This window comes from Chlorocebus sabaeus, chromosome 7 (assembly GCF_047675955.1).
Source record: "Chlorocebus sabaeus isolate Y175 chromosome 7, mChlSab1.0.hap1, whole genome shotgun sequence".
NCBI lineage: Eukaryota > Metazoa > Chordata > Mammalia > Primates > Cercopithecidae > Chlorocebus > Chlorocebus sabaeus.
Window position 1 is genome coordinate 40593748 of NC_132910.1, and position 10128 is coordinate 40603875.

The 10128-nt window shown below is 37.4% G+C and overlaps 1 non-coding gene across 1 annotated transcript; it reads left to right on the plus strand.

The window, feature by feature from the left end:
- The first annotated feature begins 5789 nt into the window (after positions 1-5789).
- Positions 5790-5891, plus strand: LOC119623988 (U6 spliceosomal RNA). The gene has a single exon (XR_005240087.1). It is a non-coding gene; the product is annotated as a U6 spliceosomal RNA (small nuclear RNA).
- The last annotated feature ends 4237 nt before the right edge of the window (positions 5892-10128 follow it).

A 10128-nucleotide genomic window follows, 5' to 3' on the forward strand; every position in this document is an offset into this window, starting at 1 on the left:
AGAGCATGCAATGGATTTTGTTTGCAAAACAGAAACAACCTATAGAACATATGCACTTTTCTTCATTAAGATGCAAAAATACATGGGCTCTATGAAGCAATACAGAAGATACACATTCAGCAGACTGAGATGGTGAGTTAACCAAAATGAGCAACTTTCTAGGAAAGCAAAAATAGAGTATCAGAATTAAGGCCTTCACTGGAGACGGTAAAGAGCAAGATTAACATTGTAAAATATTCAGTTAGTAATTTTTATGATAAGTTCGAAACAATTTCCCAGAATGCAGAAGATAAGGTTGAGAAAAGCAGGTTGGTTGGTTTCCTGTTTGAATATGAACTGGAGGAAAAGAGCGAAAGCCCCTTACTCAAGCTCTAGCTTACCTAACGCTCAGCCGAGCAGTAACAAAAGATCCAAGAAGTTATCAAACGCGAGTTCTTACTTCAGGGGGTTAAGGACTTCCTCAGGGCTCTGGAGACAGACTCCAACCCCTTCTTCCTTTTAATGCTAAAAATCTTGCCTGGGGTAGAAATTTATAAGCTGATGCTGCATACAATGTATGAAGAAGCGTGTTGAGCCACTGCACAAATGCTAGAAAAACTCCTATACATGCCCTGATGTAATCCTTCCCTGTAGAAATGCCCTATAAAACATACCCACAGGCCGGGTGCGGTGGCTCACGCCTGTAATCCCAGCATTTTGGGAGGCCGAGGGGGGCGGATCACGAGGTCAGAAGATCGAGACCATCCTGGCGAACACGGTGAAACCCCGTCTCTACTAAAAATACAAAAAATTAGCCAGACGCGGTGGCGGGCACCTGTAGTCCCAGCTTCTCGGGAGGCTGAGGCAGGAGAATGGCGTGAACCTGGGAGGTGACGGAGCTTGCAGTGAGCGGAGATCGTGCCACTGCACTCCAGCCTGGGCGCCAGAGTGAGACTTTGTCTCAAAAAAAAAAAAAAAAAAAAACCATACCCACACGCTACCCTCAGGGATTAGCCCATTCCCTTTTCCTTTTAGTGCTGACTCCCTTGTGCACAAGCTGAATAAAACTCTTTTGTTGCTATGTTTGGTGATCTCTCTTGATTTCTGTCATGGGAGATCTCAAGAACCCAGGGCACCAGTAACAAGGTCACGGAACAAAAATGATGAGGTGACAGAAAGTAAACAACCCAAACTCTAAGTGTGCAATAATCAAAATTAAATTCCATTATATGCTTGAACTGAAAATAGGAATAGGTACTAGGAATACTAATTACTGAATAGCAGAAAATATCAATGGAGAGAGATTGTTCGTTTTAAGCTATCAAGACAGCTCACAAAGCATCCAGTCAGAAAAAGTTACACACACACACACACACACACACACACACACACACACACACAATCTGTTTGTCTTCAGGTTGCTTTGTAGCTCAAGTGATAGAAGAGATTGATGACTCTCCATAGATTTTAAGGGAGAAGAGTTGTAAGCAAATGATTTTATACCCACCCAGGTTGTTATTCTTGTGTAAAGGCAACAGAAAATTATTCTGTCTTATGCAAGAGTTCAGAGTTCAGCAATTTGTCATACCACCCATGTAACCTACCTCAAATTAAAAAATAATATATAAACTTTAGCAGACTAAAAATTGAAAACACAAGAAACTGTTAGCCTTGTAAAAAAGTTGACAGTTTTAAAACCATTTAAATATAGATATCTAATTGTAAGTACAGTTACAAAAGTAAGATATAAAATATAAAAAGAAATGTAAACTATAAAAATATGAAATAACAAAAATAACTTGGAAAGGAAAAGCCCTTAAAATATAAGCCATGATGATGTTTTAGCAATATTGTCTGAGCATAGAAATACCAGATTATGTTAACAAAGACCCAGAATGGACTGGGAAAATAAAAGCATGGTAATGTTTTTAATGAGCATAAGGAGAGTGAAAAATGTCTAATACTTTGTTCTAGTATAAACCAAAACAGGCTGGGTGTGGTGGCTCACACCTGTAATCCCAGCACTTTGGGAGGCCAATGGGGGCAGATCACTTGGGGTCAGGAGTTCAAGACCAGCCTGGCCAACATGGTGAAACCCCATCTCAAGTAAAAATACAAAAATCAGCTGGGCATGGTGATGCATGCCTGTAATCCCAGCTACTTGGGGGGCTGAGGCAGGAGAATCTCCTGAACCTAGGAGGCAGAGGTTTCAGTGAGCTGAGATCATGCCATTGCACCTCAGCCTGGGTAACAGAGCGAGACTTGATCTAAAAAACAAACAAACAAAACACCATATGCTGTTTACAGGAGACATATCTTAAGCAAAAGGTCACACATTTTAAGGTAAAGAAAGAACAAATAAACTGAAAGTTAGGAGTGGCAATATACTAACAAAGTAAGATTTTAAGCAAAAAGCAAGTTTGACAAAAATGATTATATAAATGATGGGCATAATGATGGTGATGATAATAATAAAGCTGTGTTTTATAAATAAAGTAATAAAGGGATAAAGCAAAAATTATTAGTCATACAGGATAAATTGATAGAAACATAAATGTAATGGAATTATTTAACATTCTGTTTTTGACAGATCAAGAAGATAAAAAATAAATGATACAGAGTATTTGAACAATAAAAACAGCAAGATCACAAATTTTACCTCATACTACAATTTGAATAGATAATAAGAAATATAATTTCTTTGTTTCATTTGTGATTAATCTGGCTTCCTAATACCCAAAGTTCCAATTTGTAACTGAGGGAAGAAATGTAAATATCTAATCTCTCTTAAGTCATCATTCACTCCGATAATTTAAATGGTACTTGTAGGTTCTGTTTAGTGCCTCTCTGGTAAAAATATTTTGTCTCTCAAGTGGCTCATCCATTCCCCTAGTTTTCTTCTCAAGGCAGCATGTGGGTTTATGGAAAAGGGGTGTTCAGTTTCATTAACCTCTCAGCATTGCCATGAAGGTGAAATCCTCAGGCTCAGGTGCTGTCCTTGAACTCCCCTCTGTTATCTCTGGTCTTTGGAAAAATGTCTGTGCTCTTTCTGGTTGTATACTTGCCCCACTGACCTTTACCCTTAAAGACTGAACCTGGTGTCAGTAGTGGGTTGACTTTTCACTGCCTTAGTCACTGGCTGTTAGTGACTGCTTAGCTGAGACTGCCTCATCTTGCCTCTCATTGGTGCCATAAGCCCATTACATGTTTGGGTTTGACTCCCATTTGGCCCCAGTAGTCTTACAGCCCTTGACACAGAGCTATCCATTGCATCCCTTGGCCATGGCAAATCCTCTCCAGCAGCTTTCCGAACCTCACCTAATTCTGTGATCCAAGATGGTTTAGGGAAGCTAAACAGGATGGCCTACTTCTATCTCCCTGTTTTTATAGATGTTAAAAAATCTTAGGAGGCCATTAGGCTGCATTCTGGGTTCCTACAAAAGCAAACGGAAATTCAACTCAGAGTAACTCAACCAATCAGAGACTGCCAACAAAGCTCTAATTAGGAGCTGTACTAATCAAAAATCTTCAACTATCCTCTAACTAGAGACTCTCCACCTAAAATAGTAAAATAGTTTATTTGTCTTGCTTTCATGAACCCCTTATAAAAGTTCTCTCTTTATGTCTCCTTGGTGGAGCCCAAGCTGCTTGTGATTTGGTGCTACCTGATTCATGAATTGCTGTCTGCTCAAATAGACTCTTTAAAATTGTAATGGCCCTAAGCTTATCTTTTAACACAGGTCAGTTTGTCAAGAATCAACTAGTCAAATGACCAATTGCCAAATTTAATAAACTTACTTATTTACCAGAAACTTGTTTGATTGTCCTGCTTCTGAAGGTTACGGCAAACAGTTTTGAAAGTGTCTAAGAAGTTTTAGTTGGCAGGTTTCCATTTTATCTTCACAGCATTTTAAGGAATAACCAGGTTGTTGAAACCTGAGTTATAGAGTGGTTTAGTGCATATATCTACTAGTCAGGAAAGTTTATTTCAACATTTTAGCATTTTTAGGACATAGAGTCAATCTTCTCTTATTATTTATCTGTAATTTCATATTTACAATGAATAAATGCCAGATTTAGAGTGCTAATCTTAAAATAGAGCTCATTTGCCAAAAGCTTACACTTTTTCACTTTAATAAATTCTGCTTTGCAATGCACACTATACATGTCAGCAGAATCATACGATTCCTTTAGGGTTTTTTTTTATGAAAGCCAAAGCATCACAGACCAAAACAAACACAAAGTAGGTAAAGGCTTAAATTCTTAAGAATTTTTATTTAAGCAAAGCACTTTTTAAGGCCGCTGATGTTTATTTTTCAAATTCTGTGTGGTGACTTGTGGGGGACAGGAATGCAGATTATGAAAATGCTAGCCTTTGTCAGCAAGATACATTGCACAAAGTCAAAAGCCAACTATCTAGTAAATGTTGGTAAGAACATTCATATGCTGTGAACTTTTATGATGTTGCATAGAACATTGAAATTCAACCAATACAGCAGGCATTCATAAACTCTTGATGAGGTAGTTGACTAGATTGACAAAAGAGAAAGAAAGGCTGGAGCTAGAAAGTCAAATTTGGAATTCAGCCACATAGAGTTGCTAGTTTAAATCATGAAACTGGCTATGATCACTGAAGAAGTGAAATGTAAGAAGTGAAAATGTCAAGAATTGAACTTTCATTACCTACAATTAAAGTGTTTACCAAGACAAATAAACGCATAGGAGTGATGGGAAGGAAAAAAGTGAAGGGAATATAAATAGAAAAACACAGAGAAGAAAGAAAGATAGCCCCAGAGAACCTAGAGATAGAAATTAACAATGAGAAGACACACATAAGTGAAAAGCAGAAGTGTAAATGTTTGAAGAAGTAATAAAAGAGGGATTTGAAATGCAGAGAGAGAGAAAGGTCTCTGTCCTTTGAAGGAGAAGCTTGGAGAAGGAGAGTGATGAAATGTACTTCTTATAATCATTGTCTTCATCTTCACTTATTTGTCAACGCCCTTAAATGAGGTATGTACATATAGCAGAGCTGTAATAAAAAGCAAGGTATTCAAAAGCAGTTGGAGATTGTTTAGCTTCCTATTTCTAAATTTCCCTACTCCAGTTAAGCCAGCTTATTCTCATCGTGGGCACTATCTGACACTCTAAACCTAGATTTGGTTCTAGAATACTCACCTTAGGCAGATAATTTTAACACTTTCTCTTGAGACCATTTTTATTGCCGTTCTTCTAAACATAACCTTACCCTCTTGTGACTGACAGTTTCCCTCTTTTCTTTGCTCTTGCTACTCTTCATTTTATCATTAATTTTAGCACTTTTTTGAATACCTACAACGTACCCTAACAAATATAAGGTCCAGGACAGCAGGGACTTTAAATGCCTTGGCAGTTTTGTTACACAGTCCCTGAACAGTCCTGGCAGATAGAAAATGTTCAATAAATATTGGTTGATTGAACGAATTAGCACAATATTAAGCACTATATACAAGATTAAGATAAAAGTTCTATTCTCAAAGAATTTACAATAAAGGAGTAGGAAAGCATCATTTATTCAAGTAACTATAGTAAATAATTGCTTAATAAAATCAATGCAATAAGAGACTGTCTAGGAGTGTGGGCTCATGGAAGCCAGGGAAGAGTGCATTTCAGGAAAAAGAAGGGATACACAGAGAACAAGTAAAAGGAGGACTAAGAAAAGTCGATTGGATTTAACAACAAGAAAGTCATTGACCACCCGTACAGAAGATTAGATTCCTTGAATGACCCTTGTGCTGAAAACAACTAAAAATGCTAGATAAAATATTTAAAAAGTGCTCACTTTGGCAGCACATATACTAAAATTGTAAAAATACAGAGAAGTCTAGCATGGCCCCTGTAACGTAAATTTTAAAAAAGAGAAAACACTATCATTTTAAATGCATCACTGAGCTGACAAAAGAGTATAGAATCTGCACAGATTAAAACAAGTGGAAGTGAAAGTCATTGCCATTTTATATAAAACACAAACACACACATGTACACATATAACTTACCTCTGTTAGAAGTCAGAGTATAATTATTCTTGATAGAGTTAGTGGCTGCAAAGGATATTGAAGGAAGGATTGCTAATGTTCCTTCTCTTGATTTAGGTGGCGCTTATGTAGAAGTATTCAGTTGTGAAAAATTCATTAAGCTTTCACCTATACTCAGAATATTTGCACTGCTTTGTGCTTTTTTTTCAGTAAAAGTTTACTTTTTTTGGAATATAAAACAACCAAAAAACAAAGTGGGTAGACTAGGAGGTAAGTGAATACCCAAGCTGGCTTTTGACTGGAAGTTATCTGCCCAATCCTGGTAATTTTCAGATTCTGTTTTGATGGCTGTAGGAGTTACTGGGGAACTATAATTTAGAGCCTGTTCAAGATGGAAATCCAGGAGGAAGTCTCCTAGAAGACTGAGACCACAAAAGACTACACAGTGAAAGAGAATTAAAAATAAACTTGTAGTATAGGAGAGGCAGCAAGACAATGTTCTTTTCTTAAGCTTGGCTTTTGGTGGGAGGAATAAAAACATCTTGCCTGAGAATTTGAAAATGGGAGCCTGACTGCAGGTAGATTTGCACTGTGAACTTAACTCTAGGTGTTGTTCCCAAACCGTCAAGCTGAGCATTTAATTTAAGATGGTAGTGCTTGCAGGAGATTGGTAGGAGTAAACCCAAATCCTCTCTGAAGGAACACAATTTTTATATGGGCCTCAAAGAATTTCCATGGACAAACTTCCAGAGAACAAGAGCTCACAAAGCACTGTGAGTAAGCACCAGCAGGAACAGCGGAAAGCAGAATCAAATCTGCTTAGACTGCAGTTCCTGGATTTATTGTGCAGTGAATGTAAAAGTAGCAAAAGTTTAGGTATAGAATATAAAAAATGTCAAAACTAATATAATTTATTTTATTTTTTTGAGACGGAGTCTTGCTCTGTTGCCCAGGTTGGAGTGCACTGGCGTACTCTTGGCTCACTACAGTCTCTGCCTCCTGGGTTCGGGTGATTCTCCTGTGTCAGCCTCCTGAGTAGCTGGGATTACAGGTGTGCGCCACCACTGCTGGCTAATTTTTGTATTTTTAGTAGAGACAGGGTTTCGCCAGGTTGGCCAGGCTGGTCTCGAACTCCTGACCTCAGGTGATCCACCCACCTCAGCCTCCCAAAGTGCTTGGATTACAGGCATGAGCCACTGCGCCTAGCCGCAAAATTTATTTTAAATGGAGACTTTAAAATATGAGCAAAGAATAGGGGAGACTTAACAAGATAAAGCAGATTTGAAAAGGAACGAAATGGGACTCCGAAAAATAAAATGTAGTGATCAACATAGTAATTACGATTAAGTTACTGTGACCCTTGTCAGAGCCAGATCATCAGAGGGAAGGGTGTAGTATCCAAAGGCTAGTCAGTTGAAGAGTTAATGGCGGTGAATAAACTGCATATATGTGTTATGTGCTGTTCTGTATGACCATAACCTTTTACAGTTTAAAAATATTAAATAGGAGATAACAGATGAAAAATAAGAATGGCAAGTGCAGACTATTTCTAGTAGCTTTCAGTGGTGACAAAACTTAGTGATGGTGATGATGAAATCCCTACTTCCATCATTACATTTTACTACTTCCAGATATCAATTCTGCTTCTCTCTCTTTGCCTAAAGGAAAAGGAGAGATACAGGAAAGGGAGGGAGAGTGGGAAGATGAGGGAAAGAGGAAAATAGAATAGGAATAAGAAAAAAAGGGAGTTGAAAGGGAAAAGGAGAGAGGAGAAACCCATTGTCTACATTGAATGATCCCCTTCTCCTTGTGCTGGATTTTAACTATGGCAATGGAGAAAAATAAAATGGTGGGGAGAGAAACAGTGAACATGTGAAGCACATCCTAAATCAGTCACCTTGAAAATTAGCGTTATATTAAGATTTAATTTTTTCCACTGTAAATAACAAATTTCATTTAAAAAAATCTAACACTAACCTAATGCTCTCTAATTTCACTTTTCAACTAGAAAAACTGGATTTGAACTTAACCAAAATTGACAAGCTCTAGTCTACAAAACCTGAAACACCCCTACCTCTTATTGAAAAGTAAAAACTGGAAAATAGGGCATTCAGTTGTCAGTTTGAATTACTTTTCTTTTTTTTTTACGTTTTTATTTTTAACATAGTTTAGGCCTCTCAGAGAGCTGGGCCTAGGGCAAGGGGAAGAGGGATAAAACACACTATTAGAGTTCATAGATCCATATACACATAATTCATCTTCTTGACTTTGTAGTGCAAAAGGTTAAGCATTTATTCTATCAAATTACTTTGAATGTATTTCAATGTCAGGTAATTTTGAAAAAGTACAATGCAATTTTTGCACAAACAGCTCTGCCCATCATCGTTCTTCTCAAAACAACGAGTCAATGCATTTTTCAAATTGGAAAAATAACAGCATCATTACATAATTAAAAATAGTATTTCTCAACTCTAGCTATTGTGTTCAGGTTCTTGGCATTTTGAACAAAGAATTGGACAAAACGTGCGAACAAAGCAAGGAAAGAATGAAGCAACAAAAGGAGAGACTTACTGAAAATGAAAGCACACTCCACAGGGTGGGAGTGGGCCTCAGCAAGTGGCTCAAGGGCCCGGTTACAGAATTTACTGGGGATTAACTACCCTCTAGAGGTTTCCCATTGGTTACTTGGTGTACTCCATATGTAAATGAAGTAGTGGCCCGAGATCAGCCTGATTAGTTGCAGAAAGTGACCTATCAGAGGCTGAAGTGAAGTTACAAAGTTATACTCCTATGCAAAAGAAGACCCGGCCCATAACCAACGTGATTGGTTGTGAGACGGGATCAATCAGAGGTACTTTCAGTTTTTCATCTGCCACACAGAAAAGGTGGGGGTGGAAAGGGAGTAGTCTCTGATCCTTTCCTTCCTTGGGCATGGTAAGTTGGGGTTTTCCTTTTGATTTAGTTCTAGGAAGTCAGTGTGAATCGGCCTTAGGTTCCCTGCCTCCAGACCCTAATCTCCTGCCTCAATGCATCACTTAATGATGGGAATATGTTCTGAGAAATGTGTCATTAGTAATTTTGTCATTGTGTGAACATCATACACAAACCTAGATGGTATAGCCTACTACACACCTAGGCTATGTGGTGTAGCCTATGGCTCCTAGGTTACAAACCTGCACAGCTTGTTACTGTTGTAATACAAGAGTCAGTATTTGTGTATCTAAACATAGAAAAAGTACAGTAAAAATACAGTATAAAATATTTTAAAAAATGGTGCACCTGTATAGGACACTTACCATGAGTGGAGCTTGCAGGATTGGAAGTTACTGGGTGAGTCGATAAGTGAGCGGTGAGTGAATGGGAAGGCCTCGGACATTACTGTACACTACTGTACAGTTCATAAACACTGCACACTTAGGCTACACTAAATTTATTTTAAAAATTTATTCTTTTTCTCTAAGAATAAATGCAGCTTAGCTTACTGTAACTTTTTTACTTTATAAACTTTTTAACTTAACAAAACTGACTCCTTTGTAATAACACTTAGCTTAAAACATAAGCACACTGTACAGTTATACAAAATTATTTTATTGCTTTATATCCTTCTTCTATAAGCTTTTTTTCTATTTTCAAAATTATTTATTTACTTTTTAAACTTTTGTTAAAAACAAAGACACAAACACACACGAGCCTAGGCTTACACAGGGTCAGTATTATCAATATTACAATTTTCCACTTGTCCTCCTAGAAGGTCTTTATGGATAATAACACACATAGAGCTGTCATCTCCTATGATAGCAATGCCTTTTTTCTGGAATATCTCCTGAAGGACCCGCCTAGGGGTGTTTTACAGTTAACTTTTTTAAAAAAAGAATGAGTACACTCTAAAATAACAAAAATTATAATATTAATAAATAAACTAGTAACATGGTTGTTTATTATTCAACATTATGTATTATGCATAGTTGTATGTGCTATACTTTTATGTGACTATCAGCAGGGTAGGTTTGTTTATACCAATATCACCACAAACACATTAGTAATGCATTGTACCATAACAATGTTACATGGCTACAGTGTCACTATGTGATAGGACTTTTTCAGCTCCATTATAATCTTATGAAACCACTGTCCTATA